At 35.4% G+C, this 16,277-nt stretch overlaps 1 protein-coding gene across 2 annotated transcripts in view; it reads right to left on the reverse strand.

Moving 5' to 3' along the window:
• LOC145289677 (acetoacetyl-CoA synthetase-like) overlaps positions 1–16,277 on the reverse strand; it is an 83,799-nt gene that overhangs the window by 47,977 nt on the left and 19,545 nt on the right. The gene's annotated exons all lie outside the window — the stretch shown is intronic.

The following is a 16,277-nucleotide window of genomic DNA, read 5'->3' on the forward strand; positions in this document are numbered from 1 at the left end:
TTAGTTGTTAATTCAAGGCTGGGCAACCAATCACAATTTATCAGCTTGTGACTGAAATTTTCTGTCAGTAGCTTCTTTACATTATTTTAAAGTGGAATCTGAAGTTTTTTTTTTTTTTTTTTTTTTTTTTACAAAATGAGAATCAATAAATTTTTTTATAATTCATATTTAAAAAAAAATAAACAATAACACTATTCTTATTATGATCTAGGATTTTTCCAATTGTGCCCAAATAATTGATTAAGCTGGATTTTGTTTTGTTTTACAGCATATCAACCCTTTTCAGGTTATTTAATGCCAAATCCGGTCATTTTGGTAAAAAATTTTATGTTTCAAATTCTTTATATTTGAAAATATTTATTCATGGTGTTTGGTCTGGTTGTTTCATAGAGGAAAATTGTAGTTTTTCATTTTGCAGAACATGAAGTTTTGCAAGATGAACAAAAGAATTGCATCAATGTTTGGTGCATTTTAGGTCAGGAAGCTGGAACAATTAAATGAAGATAAAACTTCCTTTCTTTAAACGTCATTCATTAATATCACAAAGCTTTAGATTATGTATTTGTTTATTGTACATACCGTTTTCTTGTTGTGATGAGGATATGTAATTACACTCTTATACCAAACTATGGCAGACTGATGAGGCTGAACAAGGATTGAGCAGTGGAAATTGACCAAACTTACTTCCTTCCCATCATAAAAGAGTATATCTTTGCCTATTGTGTAGTTTGAAAATTAAGAAACCGTCAAAATCATAGCTCACTAGTGGGAATCAAACTCATGATCTAGGAGAAACAGAACTTGTTATTGCACTGTGATAAGCAAATTCATCTTTTTCTTAAGATGAATTTGAAAATTATTTGCATTCTCATTGGTTAATAAAGAATTAACTTATTTAATGTCTGAAATCTTCTGACTTGAGACTGATGTGATACTATTGATGTCGACCCGTCCCATCTCTCCAAGTGTTGGGAAGTAGAAGAGAAAAGAAAAAGGAAATATAACAAAAGAAAAGGAAGTGGGTTATTCGTTAACAAAAGAAATAGGAAATAGGTTTCTTAGACAATGGATTGGAATTTCTCTTAACAGACAAAAGAGATCCAAGAGTATGGTTTTAATTAGGGTATGACAAATGGTGGTAACAAAAGGACTGAACAATGGATAGAGATATATTTAGGCTTATGACAGTGGAGAAGATTTTTATTTTTTTATTTTTTTTACAGAGGCTATTGTTTTGTGAATCAGGAGTTAGACATTTAATATCATCTGGAGCTTAGACCGAGAAAAATGGATCACAGCTTGGAGCAGATGGGGAAAGAACTGACCAATTGACTGACAAACCCAACCTCAACAATAGAACGCACATGTAAACCTTCGTGTTTAGAGGGAAGCTTTTCCTCACAATGATGTTGTACACAAACTTGGAGCCCAACCAATGTTTACAAAAAGTTTCAGAATCTGCGTTCTTTTGTTTTCCTTTTAAGTTTTATATTTGTGAGCCAATGGCTGCCAGTATGAGAAGCTATAAAAATATGGGCAGAAAAACAGAAGATGGATAAGAAATCCTTGGGGTTAGTGAGCTTTTGAGTGGGGTAGCATGTGATATCACAAGGAGATGAAAAAAAGGATCAGTTGAGGATCCATCCTTGATAATCAGTTTGACAGAGACTGGGTCATCGTGATGGTAGCAGTCTTGTCTGTCAGGTTGTAGTATTTGTTCTGTTCTGGGAGATTAACCCCCCCCAGGCCTTACTTTCATATTTTCATAAGGAGTTCGTTTTTAGTTCAACACCTAAGGGGTTTTCACCAGGGAACACTGACAGGGCTGCTCAGCAATTTTTAAGGAACCAGAGTGAACCTCTTGTATCCTCACCTATTCTCATTTACTGCATCATTTCTGACTGAGGTAACAAGTTGATTACTATTTTCATATTAATCTGGTGCAATTAAGCTTTAATGTTCCCACTGAAATCAGATTGTAAGCTGTTCCTTGATCACGTTTCAACCGTTTTTCATAAGCATTAGACAAAAAGCTATTCAACTGGGGACTTTCAGTTTAGCTTCTTGTTGACTCCTCACCCACACAAGGAGAAACACATTTAAATACATTATGGAAAACTAAAAAATTTCTTTCTTAGTAAGTTGAGTTAGCTATGATGGTCCTCATCAGTTCAGGAAGAAAAACAACTCGTAACAAGCTGTGCGTGCGTGGTCCCCCTCTTTGGTGCTGCATGTGAGATAACGCCACAAAAATAATAGTGAAGAAATGATGAATGTGAAGTATTAAGAGCCAACGTAGCCTTCACATTTTCGCCAAGTTTCAGAAAAAATCTAATTGATTGGGCAAGTTATAGGGTAAAAAGTGTCATTTTTTGCAATTTTAGGACATTTGTGACCCCTTTTGAGCTCCTGGGAATGCCAAATCCCAGTAAAAATGGACAAACAGTGCAGTTTCACACCTTAAGACATGTCTATTTGAATTCAGCACCATGGAAAACTACTATATAGGTGTACATATCAAGTTTTTGAGGAATATGTAAAAATCTCCAAAAAGGTATGTTTTTTAGCCCTAAAAGTCCCAGAGGGATACGAACCAGAATTTTGCCACAGTCACCTATACTGAATTTATATTAAGAACAATGGCCTCCCCATTTGGGCCAAGTTTCAAGAAAATCTAATGGATGGATCAAACGCTATGGGGCAAAAAGTGTTATTTTTTGCCATTTTGGGGTATTTTTGACCTCTTGAGCCCCTGGGGATGCTGAATCCCAGTGTAAATGGATAACGGTGTAGTTTCAGGCCTTAACACATGTATATTTGAGTTGACCACCGTGAAAAACCACTATATAGTCAGACATATCAAGTTTTTGTTGAGAAATATGAAAAAAGAGCCACAAAAAGGGGCGTTTAAGCACTAAAAGTCCACGGGGATGCCAACCAGAATTTTGGCAAGGTCACCCATATTGGATTTATATCAAGAATAACGGGCACCACATTTTGGCCAAGTTTCAGAAAAATCTAATGGATGGATCAAAAGTTATGGGGCAAAAAGTGTCATTTTTGACCTCTTGAGCCCCTGGGGACGCAACGGGAATTTTTGCAAAGAAAATTATTTTTTTTTACTGTGCACATCTATTTAATGAAATACAATTTGTGGCAAAATTTCAGGAAAAACTAATGGATGGTTATCTAGCAATCACCCAGAATAACAGACGCACGCCGCTGAAAACACAGGTCCCTCTTCAATAAATCATGCGAACCAACAACTTAAAAGATATCAAGTGTATATATGGAGTAAGGTAGGTAGGTAAGTTTTTGTTTAACGGCACATCAACCCTATAGGTCATTTCATGCCATAAAAGGTGAAGAGAATATTCTTCATTTGAGACTTTGGCCAGTGGTTTGCTTTATTTTCAAATAAGTTCCAAAAGTTTAATTTTTCTCAGGAAATCTAATATTTTGTAAGGTGTTTCTTTTTCAAATATTGTTTTAAGGTTTTGTTCCTTGAAATATTTCGTACGAATATTTTCATATTTTTTACATTTCATTAATATATGTTTAATGGTTAGTGGTTGTTGGCAGATTCTACATTGAGGGATACCTTCTGCTTTCAGAAGGTATTCATGTGTTAATCTTGAATGACCAATTCGGATTCTGGTGAATATAGTGTCTACTTTTCGTATTGGTATTATGGTTCTCTCTTGCCCAACATTTGGGTGTATTTCTTTAAGTTTGTTGTTTAGTTGTTCGTCCCATAGTTTTTGCCATTTTGTTTTTATGTAGTAGTTTATTTTATTTTTCCTATCCGTGTATGGGATTTTTCTGTTTGAAGGCATCAGCTTTGTTGCTTCTTTAGCTAGTTTGTCAGCTTCTGTATTTCCTCTTATGCCAACATGACTCGGTATCCATGCTAGTACTATTGTTTTATTATTCTTTATTTGGTGTTGGTATGTTTCTATAATTTCCAGGATGTACGGGTGGTTTACTTTCCCTCCTTTCAATGCAATTAAGCTGGACATGGAGTCACTGAAGATAAGGAATTTGTTTTCACTAGACTCCTGGACCAGTTCAAGAGCCATCTTAATAGCCTGTAACTCTGCAGTGTATATAGAGGCACCATCTGGTAATCGGATTTGCTTGTGTGCATTATGCATTTTTGTTGCTGCTCCTACTTTTCCAGTTATTTTTGAGCCATCTGTATAGATGGTTTTGTATGTGGAGTATTCATCCCCGAGTTCTAGGAATTTGTTTTGATAGGTTTGATTGCTAGTCTGTTTTTTGGCCATTTTGATAGTCATGTCAATGTATGGTTCTGTGATTGTCCATGGTGGAGTATTATGAATTGTGTAATTTTGTATGTTTTTTGGTTCTTCGTATCCTTCTATAATAGCCTTTTTAAGGCGATATCTCAAAGGTTGAGCAGCTGTAGTTCTGCTGGTATAGAAATTTTCATACATTGACGTATATACTTTTTCGTGAGCAGGATTTTCTGGTAAACTTTTAAGTTTCAATGTATATTGGAGTGAGAGTTTTTCCCATCTCAGGTGAAGGGGGAGTTCATTAGCTTCTGTGTGTAGGCTTAGAATAGGTGATGTTTGGAAGGCTCCTAGGCAGAGTCTGAGTGCTTGATTTTGTATTGGTTTCAATTTTTCTAGGTATGATTTCCTTGTTGAACTGTATATAATACAACCATAGTCCAGCTTTGGTCTTATGATTGCTCTATACAATAGGAGCATGGTTTTACTGTCTGTTCCCCAGTTTGTGTGGGATATTATTTTTAATATGTTTAATGCTTTCTGGCATTTTTTTTTTAGTGCATCTATATGTGGCTTGAAATTGAGTTTATTGTCCAGGATCATTCCCAGGTATTTGGTTTGCTGTGCCACTGGTATTGTGTTATTTATTTTCAATTGTGGGTCATGGTGATATCCTCTCTTTTTGCAAAAGTGTATGCATACTGTTTTAGTTTTGGAGAGGATAAACCCATTTTCATTTGTCCATTTTTCAATTTTATCAAGGCACTCCTGCAATTTCCTTTCTATTGTTTGCATGTTAGGGGATGAGTAGCTGATTGTAAAATCGTCTACAAAGAGGGCTTTGTCAATGTCTGTAGTCACTGCTTTGCTGATGTTGTTGATTTTTAGGAGGAAGAGTGTAACTGATATTATGCTTCCCTGGGGCACTCCCATCTCCTGTCCGTATACCTCAGACATCTCTCCCCCAAGGCGTACCCTAAATGAGCGACCCCTGAGAAAGTTTTGTATGAATATTGGCATCCTTCCTCTGATTCCAAGGTTATGCATGTCCCTCATAATGCCGTATTTCCATGTAGTGTCGTATGCTTTTTCTAAATCAAAGAATACTGACACCACATGGTGGTTTCTAATAAGACCGTCTTTAATGTACGATTCCATTTTGACCAATTGGTCCATTGTGTTCCTTTCTTTTCTGAAACCACATTGATATTTGTCAAATATTTTATTTTTTTCTAATATCCATACGAGTCGATCGTTTATCATTCTCTCCATGGTTTTACAGATACAGCTGGTTAGAGAGATAGGGCGGTAGTTTGTTGGATTTGTGGGATCTTTATCAGGTTTTGGGATTTGTATGATCGTGGACTCTCGCCAAGCGTTAGGAAAGTAGCCTAAGAGCCCGATATTATTTAGTATATTCAGGAAAGTGTTTAATGAGGTTTCTGGAAGTTGTTTCAGAAATTGGTAGTGTATCTCGTCCGGTCCAGTAGCAGTATCTTTGCTTCTATCCAGAGCGTTTTTAAGTTCAGATATTGTGAACGGTAAATTGTATTTTTCTGTATTGTTTGAGCTGAAGTTCAGCTTTCTTTCTTCTGCTTCTTTTTTGTAGTTTTGGAATGTTAAGCTGTGGTGTTTGGGAGAGGAGTTTTTATTTAGTTGTTCAGCAAGTAGATTTGCCATATCCTTTTTTTCAGTGCATTTTCCACCATCCGGGTTTTTTAGGTGTATAATGGGGTGTTGGGTTTGCTTCCCATTTATCTTCCTCACGATGTCCCATACTTTCTTGCTAGGTGTTTTATTATTTAATTTAGATACATAATCTTGCCATGTTTCTCGTTTAGCTTTTTTGGTTATTTGTCGTGCTTTTGCACGAGCTTGGTGGTAGAGCTCTAAGTTTATTGAGGTTGGGTTTAATCTGAATTTTTTAAAGGCTTTTTTCCTTTTCTTAATTGTTTCTTTACACTCTTTTGTGAACCATGGTTTGTACTTGCTGTTTTTCTTTGAAGTTTTAGGGATTGTTTCTTCCGCTATTTTTATTAATCTTTGTGTAAATGTTGCTATTGGGTCAGGTTCCTGGAGTATTTCGTTATTTGTGTTTGGCAGAGATTTCTGAATGTGGACCAGTCAGCTCTCTTTAGTTGCCATTTTGGTACTATGTCTTCTATTGTGGGTTTATTTGTTTTAATGAAAATTGGGTAGTGGTCACTACCACACTGTTCTTCATGGATATCCCAATTGAAGTCCATGTAGATAGTCGGAGAGCTGAGTGTCAGGTCTATAGCTGAGGTTGTTCCTGTAGATGGATGTAGATAGGTGTGTTTGCCGTTGTTCAGTATACACATGTTTGTGGTTTCTAGTATGGATTCTATTATATTTCCATTATGATTTGGTTGTCTGTCTCCCCAAAGGTTGCTGTGCGCATTGAAATCCCCTAGGATTAATGATGGTGCAGGAAGCTGTTCGATTATTTGATTTATTTGAATTTTTTTTAATTTGTATTTTGGTGGAATGTAGATTGAGCAAATTGTGATAGTTTGGTGTAAGGTAGCTCTTACTGCTATGGCTTGTAGTTCTGTGTTTAAAATGAGTTTTTCATGGGGTATTGTTTTCTTTAACAAAATGGTTGTACCACCTGTTGGTCTATGGTCTATATGTGATAGGTTGATTTTGTTATATACTTCGTAGTCTCTAAGGGAGAGGTTTGAGTTTTCCTTCATTAGAGTTTCCTGTAGACATACGATATTTAGGTTGTGATCTTTAATTAATCGTTTTAATTCTTCATAGTTGGATTTCAATCCTCTACAGTTCCATTGTATGGCTGTTATATTTTGAGTTCTTTTATTTTGTTCCATTTTATTTGTCTAGGGGCGTTTTGTTTTCTACTTCCATTTCCTCCAATGTTTCTTCGTTTCCTTCTCTTGAGGTAGATTGGGATCTGGATCCTGGTCCTTTCCTAGTTCCTGCTTTATTGAGCGATGATGTTGTTGCTTCGCTTGGCTCTTCATTTCTGCTGTTAGGAGTTCGGGAACTGGAGTTTGCTCGGGACTGTGTATCCATTTTGTTTTGTTTTTTGTTTTCCTTTTGTTTGGACAGTGATTGGTGTTGTGTTTTTTTGGGGGGGCTTGCTTCGTTTCTCCCTTCTTCGACTTCCATTTCCGGGGAGTCCATAGATTTATCTGTCATTTGAGAGTTTTGTAAAGGGTCTTTTCCTTTTGTATTTGATCTAGATCTGGATATTGAATTTGATCTAGATCTTGGTTTTGATTTTGATATAACTTCTGGTGTTCTGGGCTCTTCCAACTTCTTAGTTTTATTATTTTTCTCACCGACATTTTTATTGGTGTTTTCATCCTCAACTTTTCTCAGTAGTTGAAATCTATTTTGAGTGTTCGTTTGTTGTGTTTTGTTTTTTACTTGTGGTTATTTCTTTACTTTTTGGTTGGGGTTTTGTTTGTGAGTTTATAGTTGTGTTTTGGTTTATTGTATTACATTGAATGGTCATTATTTTTTTAAATTCTTCAAGTAAACTTTTTGTTTCGTTTAAGAGCTTCGTGATAATGTCAACATTGCTATTGGAGTTTGATGCTATTGAATGTTGGTTTGAGTTATTAAAGTACTGTATATTTTTTTTGTTATATCTGCGTAGTTGGAGCTTTCTATGCTTTTCCTAGCTTCGTTAAATGAAATGTTATTTGTGTACTTTGTTTTGAGTATTGCTCTTTCTTTTTTCCAGATTGGGCAGGTTTTTGAGTTTGCGTAGTGGTTTTCCTGGCAGTTTGCACATTTAGGTTTTTTTTTTGCAATCCTCGTGGAAGTCTTTTTCACCACATCTTATGCATGTTGGTGACCATGAACATTGGTCGCGATGGTGTCCATATTTTTGGCAGTTATGGCATCTTAGGGGGTTTGGGATGTATGGTTCAGTGTTGACCGAGGTAACCAATTTTGATTTTTTGTGGGATTATTGGTGTGTTGAATGTCAGAATGTATGTGTTGGTGAGTATAGTTTCGGAATTTTTCCTTATTTGGATTCTTTGTACATCTGTGACGTTTTGGGATCTAAGGTTGTCTTTTATTTCATTTATGGTACATAATGCAAGTTCAGAGGTCTTGATGACACCTTTACTTGAATTTAGTGTCTTGTGAGGATAAACTTTAATGGTTTTGTTGTCAAAAGTTTTCCATTTTAGCAGTTCCTCAGCTTGCTTTTTATTCTTTATTTGTGTTAATATTGTGCCATTATTTAGTTTTTTAACCGATATAGGTTTAATACTTTGTGAGAGTATTTTTTCGATTTTAAATGGAGAAGTTTTGGTTATGGGTTGTTCACTGGTTGATTCCAATACTAGAAATGTTGGGAAATTCTCATTTCTTGATATTGGTTCATTTTCAGAGTCTGAGTTTGAAGAATCTGATAATAGATCTCGTATTCTTTTTTTTTGAGGCTTGTTTGTATGCATAGATGGATTTCTTTTTCATTTTTCCTGCTCCCCACCCGCCTCGGAGTCCTATTTGGGAAGTGTTGGGGGGGGTACCCTTTCGCCCCCAACCCAACAGGGATACAGGAAAAGTATACACTCCCTGCTGGTGGATCTAAGCATCTGTGGTTCTTCAATTTTTCTGAAGGCCTCGTTTTCAGGAAAAAATTCAGATTTACAGCCATGTTTTCTCCATTATCCAGCACGTTGTTTGACCCTACAGCCACCGCTTGCTAAATCAGTTTGTATAATGTGGGGAGTGTGGGCGTATTTTCTTGTTGTGTTTGTCTGATTTAGGGCTTGACGTGACCAGCCGATTGATCGGAGCGGGCCTCTCCGCCCGCCCGTCTAGCCAAGGTAAGGACCAAAGTGGCGTGTTGGGAAGGAGAGGAACTCATATCTATCCTCTGCAACCCTCAACCACCAGGATTCCGTTCCAAGGTGTCACGGGTCGCCACCCACGGCAAACAGGTGGCCCCGTTGAGGGACTTTTACTCTCTGCAGGGGGGCAGACGGTGTATTCTGATGCCCCACCGACAGGGCGAATGGAGTAAGGAGATAAGAAATCACTCTTTGATAAAAGTCATCCAACTTTCATACTCCCTTCATGAATCGTTTGAAGTTTTAGTCTTACCAACAAATTTAGCATTCAATTTTCGGAGATTACTGTCATAAGAGGGAAATGGAAGGCAAGACAAGACGAAAGAAGAGAAACTAACAAAAAGAGAAAAAAAAGCAAAGGATAAGTAAAAATAAAATCCAGACAAATGGCTAAAAATAAATAAATAAATAAAAAAATAAATAAATACATCCCTAGTGATTGGGCAGAAATCTGCTTTTTCTTATTTAAAAAGATTTTTTTTCAAAAAAGCAAAGAACCATGAAAGACTATCAATTTAAGCAGAAATCCGTTTTTTTCTGGATTCAGAAAAAAATGGATTATACTAAGAAAAAAAAAAAAAAAGATGGAGAGTTCATATTCATAGTTTGGTGCAATTCTTCCTGATAGTTTGGGTGCCGATAATTATTTGATGTAAGAGGAGGATATTACAATCTTTTTGAATAAAGATTTTTGGGCATAAAATGGCTCAAATGTTTTGGATTAATTGCAGGATTTGTGAATTTTTACTAGATTCTTTGGGTTTTTTTTTTAACTCATACATCCCAAACAAGGCAAATAAGAGAATAGCTGTAAATTAGGGATAATAATTCTAAGCAGGGAGTTGAGCAGCAAGCTGTCTGTTCACATGACACTTAAGTTTTTGCATATTGGTACAATAAGGAAAGCAGGATACAGAAAAGGAATTCTGACCACGTGTCCCCAGCTCGACAACTCTCCACCTCAATGTTGTGTGTAGTGGATTTTTTTTCTTTATCTTCCATCATTCTGGTTCCAGCTGTGACATTTTTTACGCATTGATGGATGTCGGCAGGGTGCACATGGATTTACAAGTATAAAAATAAAAAACAAAACAAGATAATACTTGGACACTTTGTAAATTATCATTGATGTGTGGCACCATCGATCTTTTAAATGCTAAAGTCCACATCTACATCGACTGTTGAGGCCATGTTCATTCAGTTCAACTGCGTCCAAACTCCAACCGTCTACCATTTAACTGTCATTCCTGGGACTGTCATCTGTAAACCGTTCCTTCTGTCGTTAACTCATAGCAACCTCTCAAAATGCCTGTAAATCAAATCTAAATATATCTACATCACTTGTTCTGTCCTTTTGTTACTGCCATTGCTACACCCTGACCAACAATCCTATTCAAACCTCCTTTTGTTTATGATGGACGACTTCCTATTTAGTGTTTTTCACCAACTATTTCTTATTCTATTGTTATATTTCATTTTTCTTTTCTCCCTACTTCCTAACATTTGGGAGGGGACACATAGATAGTATCACAAGTTTAACAGTTTGAGAAAAAAAAAAACTTTCAGAATAGGATGCTCTCCGACACCAGGGGAATTCTACAGTAAAAGCATGAAATATGCTGGGTTAGTATTGTGGGCTACCAACACACTACAGTTTTCTTGTTAGTCTTGGATGAGCTTTTTTCTCCCTTTTTGACTGACCTATGTAGTTACCCAAATTCCATTCTTGTTTCCTGTTTTCTGACTGTACTAGTATGCAGAAGTTTAAATGTAATGTGAACAGATATCTTGCTGCTCAACTCCCTTCAGTCTCCTGTAAGACAATCTCAAAAATCACTGTCAGCCATTAATTTGAGGCTCAGGGTCCAACATCCCTATGACCTGTGGGTTTAGTGTTTGTTAGGTATTAAAGACATTTCTTTGGGTTAATTTTATAAATAAATAATTTTTTAAAATGATTTTAATCATTTAATAAAATATTTAACATTTGGTTTTCTAAAATTTTCAAATTAACCTTATGGAGTGTTTTCAAAGATGTTACTAAACTCCTATTAATTTACGCAAATACATGCATTGATTTCAGACTGACAACAATCGTCAATAACACTAGACATATTCTTTTCTCTCTCCATGAGGAGCTGACCCCTTGGGCGAGTACCACCAGCAAAATAAAAAGAAAACAAATCTTTGAAAAAGGTGTCTTTGAAAGAAAAAAAAAAAAAAAAAAAAAAAATTAATCATTTAATAAAATATTTTATAACATTTGATTTTCTAAAATTTAGAAAAATAATATTTTCAAAAATGTAAGCAAACTCCTATTTATAATTTTTCACATTAGTTGATAATCATGTTTTTACAAGGATTACAAAGTCAAAAGAATTTCAAAAATTACAAAAAAGAAAAGTGGTTTATTATATCAGAATACATTGTGATGTAATAGACCCGCACCTCCCTCTTATCCTACCTGTTAACTATTTACATCATACCATCTCTTTAACAATTTCTCATTCACTTTTTATATATTGCCCTTCCTCCTACCATTTGAAACATTTGTGTATAGATGAAGTGCGTACAGTAGCAAGCAAACAAGATAACAGCTTAAATATAGATTACCATATCAGATATACATAGGTAGGTTCATAAGTAGGTAGTGCAGATTATTTTTGTTATGCCCCCTCCTCCATTATATCTCTTTGGAAGAAAAATGTTTTGGATTTTTGTTTGACAAATGAAAAGAAAAACAAAATCTCAATTTGAGGTTCAACAAGTCAAATGTTATTTCATTTGAAGGAAAGATGACAATAACATCATAGCTGGACAGGGTTGGGCAGGAGTTGGAAAGCTAAACATTTCTCTGGAGTTTGGTGTCAATTTGGTTAAAAAAAAAAAATAAAAAAAAAAAAATATTCTTAAGGTGTGTTCAGTTAACGTGCAGGTGACAGATAAAAAGATGGACAGATAAATCGTTGATATGTAAAATGTGTGTAAAAATTTGGAGGGGAGAAAACTTGCAGGAAAACTGAAAAATTTATAAAAAAATGTTATAGCTTAAATTAATGAAATTCAAGTAAACACAAACAGAAATTGCTACAGACTTAATTTCATATGCACAGAGATTCCATCAATAAGGCTGAAAACGTGCCTAGCATATTATAGAGAGAAAAAAAATAGATAAAGTGTCCTCCAGTCCACACGGCATGGCTCAAAGTTTTATTTACTCAACTTTTTGTGAATCATTTCATTGCTGAAACTTTTTTTTTCATCTGCACATAAATATATTTGTTGATCACAATAAACACTATTTTCTACAGACGAGTGAGAGCAAGGAGTGTAGTATTATTTGGATTCATCAGACTGTTCTCATCTTGAGTGTGATTTTCACGTTTCGGTTGATATAACCTCCGACCTCCTTCAGGTGTATCTTGTTGAACTTTGGAATGTTTCTGAACTCTGGGAATTTGGATGGAATTTCAAAACATTGAAAATCACACTCAAGATGAAAACAGTAGCCCGATGAATCCAAATAATACCAATCCTCATCTCAAAAATTCAAAAACAGTAAGGAGTGTAGGTTCATTCCTTTTGTTAAGGATATTAAGGAATATGTAAAGGTTTACCAAAAAACGATTATAATGATAATAGCAAATGGAGCTTGCCAGAAAACTGAAAAGAATATGGAACAGGAAGAAAGCCAATACCAATAATAGGTCATCGCCAATGAGAAATCAATGGTAAGCAGCTGTTGCATTAACAAAGTCATCTGTAAAGGTTATCGAAATAGGTGAAAAGTAATGGAAATTGGGGAGATTTATTGTCACCCAGACTCCAGGAAACACCATTAGTTATTATCTGACTAATCTCTGATGATGACCTGTGTGAGAAATCCTAGTGAATACGAATAAATTGTTACATTTTGCATTAAGAAGAGAGTTACAACTGGTTTAACTTAGGGAGGAGGGACAATGTAGTCTAGATTCTTCTATCTCAGACAAGTTTCATCTGATAGGAGAAAGAATTCAATCTAAAATTTATCCATTGGATCTACTTTCCTTAATTAGAAGTTGCTTTTGACCATTTTCAGAATGCTGGCCATATCTATTTAGACAAGCAAGTCTAAGTTCAATTCAGTAACTAACTATATCACTTCAAATCCTATAAAGACTATAACTGACCCTGGGTTCAAACCATGTAAATCCTATGTAATAGCTCAATCTACACTTTATTCTGTTATGGTAGAATATCTTTATGCCAGAAAAAGGAGAAAATTGTAGTTGAAAAAGACAATATTAGAGTCTTTCCATAGTCTCTCGCTCCTAGATAGGTTAGCAACTCTTTAGCCTAATAGGTCCCACACTATCAGATAAACTCCAACCTCTCTTCCATCACCAAAATGTGGCATCCCTGTGCCCGTTTTACAAGTATGGAAGGTGCTTGGACGAACTCAAAGCACTAGTATCCCCCTCGACGTAAGTGCCCGACTAACTCTACAACCAGGAAAATCCCACCCCTACACTGTAGAGATACCTAGATGCTGGAAAACCTACTTGAATAGCTTCTTCCCTCTAACTGCTAGACTTTGGAATTCCCTCCCAGCTCTCCTGACTATGACATGCAAAAGTTCAAATATAATGTGAACAGACATCCTGATGCCTAATTCCCTACATAGTGTCCCTGCAAGGTCCCAAATAGTAGCTCCTTAATGGCACTGTACCTAGTTTGGGGGGGGGGGGAAGAATCCATTTTTATAATGTGCATGAAGGCATCTGTTCTTTATTATAATTAAAGTAAAATTTAATAGGATATTTATCTGACTTCAAAGATCGTTTAGTAGACGCCATTAAAGTTTTAAATACGAATATTTTATTGGACTGTGCTTAAAAAGGTATTAAAGTAATTAGCAGTCAGTCTTTAACGACACCATGTTAGAAGTGGTTTGTAAATAGCAGCATTATTATTAAAAACTCATCCTTATATGGGAGGTTGCTTTATTAAGTATTCTGTTCTTACAGTCTTATTTTGGCTACCAATCAACTATTTTCAACAAATGAAAAAATTCAAATCATTTTGTAACTAATACAAGTCAGCTTTGTTTTAAAATCAAGATAAATCTTTAGTTGTCTCACGATTTTCAATCAATTACAAAAACATTTGAGAAAAAATATTTAGAAAGATCTACTCATGTAATATACACCGTACCCCAAGTATATTTTTTATTAGAGTAATTTGAAAATAAAATAAGTGAAGCATGCATGGTCCCCTGTGAGCGCACAGTGAACGAGGCATAAAAATGACTAAGTTCAGTAGTTGCCCCCCCCCTCCATTTAGCCCCAAAAGTCCCCAGAGGACGTCAAATCTCGGTGAAAATGAACAAACGGTGCAGTTTTACGCCTTAACATATGTAAATTTGAGTTCTGCACCATGCAAAAAAAAAAGTCCTCGTTTGCCTCCCCCTCCCTCATTTAGCCTCAAAAGTCCAAGATATTTAAATTTGTGTTCAGCACCATGCAAAACTGCTAAATAGACATGCACAGAAAATTTTGGACAAATATGGTAAAATAACCTCAAAAGTGGAGTGTTTTTATTAGCCCTAAAAGAGACCCTGAGGCACACCCAAGAGTTATCGTAAAGTATAGACAAACAAAAATTATATGGAAATCTGTGAGTTACAACTTTTCAGAAAGTTTTATAAAAATCCAAGGCATCAATTTTTTCTTAATAAGCACAAAAGTGTCAATTTTAGCCATTTTAACCTGAAAGGCACCCGGGGAGGGTACTGTAGTTTTCCCGGAAAATCCATTCTGTTACTTTTTACTCATATCATGTTTAATTTTTGTACAAAATTTTAAACAATTCCAAGAAAAATGCTGACAGACGAACGGACAAGGGTGTCATTGAACCAAAAAACAACAAATCTAAATATTTACAAATTTTAAAATAAACTGAATCAGAAAAAAAATTTTTTGGAATCGTCCCATCTGACTCCAAAGATGAATTAACAAAGTTTTACATAAAATACTGAAAAAGGAATTAAAACAGTCAAAGTCAATTTTTATGAAGTGCACCATGCGACCACACCGGACAATGTAATCTCTTCAGCTTGCAAGTGAGAAACAAAATCATGTGGATGCTGTCTGAAGTAGTCTGATAATTTGTATTACTACACCAAAACTTTAAATGGCTAGCGAGGAGGGGTTCAATCACTGCAGTGGTCCACCTTTCTATTTACTGCAAAGGAAATTAGTACATAAAACAATTAGGATATGTGACTATTAATTAACGAATATAAAATGTATATTTTATGAACTTATCTTTAAGATAACTGCCGGCAAATCTTCAACTGACCAAAAAGCTTTCTACTTTTCATTTGCTTCACTGTCCAACTTTTTTCCATTTATATCAAATGGTGTAGGTAACTATTGGATAAACCTTTTCATTAGTATTATAATAAAAAAGAAAAAAAAAAAAAGCTTTGTTTTTCCTTTCATGTGACAGTTACAAATATATGGAAGTGGGTCTCATTTCTATGAATTGCATACATTCTATGCTGAGTAAATAGGGGACACTCTGGATGCCAAATCTGCCACAAGCATAATAATCAGCATTACTCTGTAAGAGTGCCTAATGTAACTCCTGCCCCCCCCCCTGGAAAAAAAAAAGAAAAAGAAAAAAAAAAGCAAAATTTCCTTCCTAGAACTGTCCACCTGTGGAATACAATATTGCAGGGCTGCTTCCCAGCTGATTACAACATGATCGTTTCCAATCCAATGTAGACAAGTACTTGTTGAACCATCCCCTTAAATGATCAAGTTTTACCCAATTTCCACAACTACCAATCAGTGTTGTCTCACTAGCCACCTGACACTCATTAACTTTTATCCTCAAGTGGCCTTTGGGCCTTAATAGACAGTGGTAAAAATAAAAGAAAAGAAAATTGAAAAAAAAAAAAAAAAAAAAAAAAAAAAAAAACGCCTAGGAGGATAATTGCCTAAAACTGAATAGAGCCATTATCCTGGTACCTGGATCAAATCCTCAGTAAGACAGCCCTATACAAGGCAGAAACGGATACTATACTTTGATCATGAATGGGAATATTGAGCTATTTTATCAATGTAATCTTGTTGAGAGTTAATAATCAATCAATTTGATAAGTTTACATCAATTA

The sequence above is a fragment of the Euprymna scolopes genome, chromosome 1 (genome assembly GCF_053919585.1).
Source record: "Euprymna scolopes isolate OS-2025 chromosome 1, ASM5391958v1, whole genome shotgun sequence".
NCBI lineage: Eukaryota > Metazoa > Mollusca > Cephalopoda > Sepiida > Sepiolidae > Euprymna > Euprymna scolopes.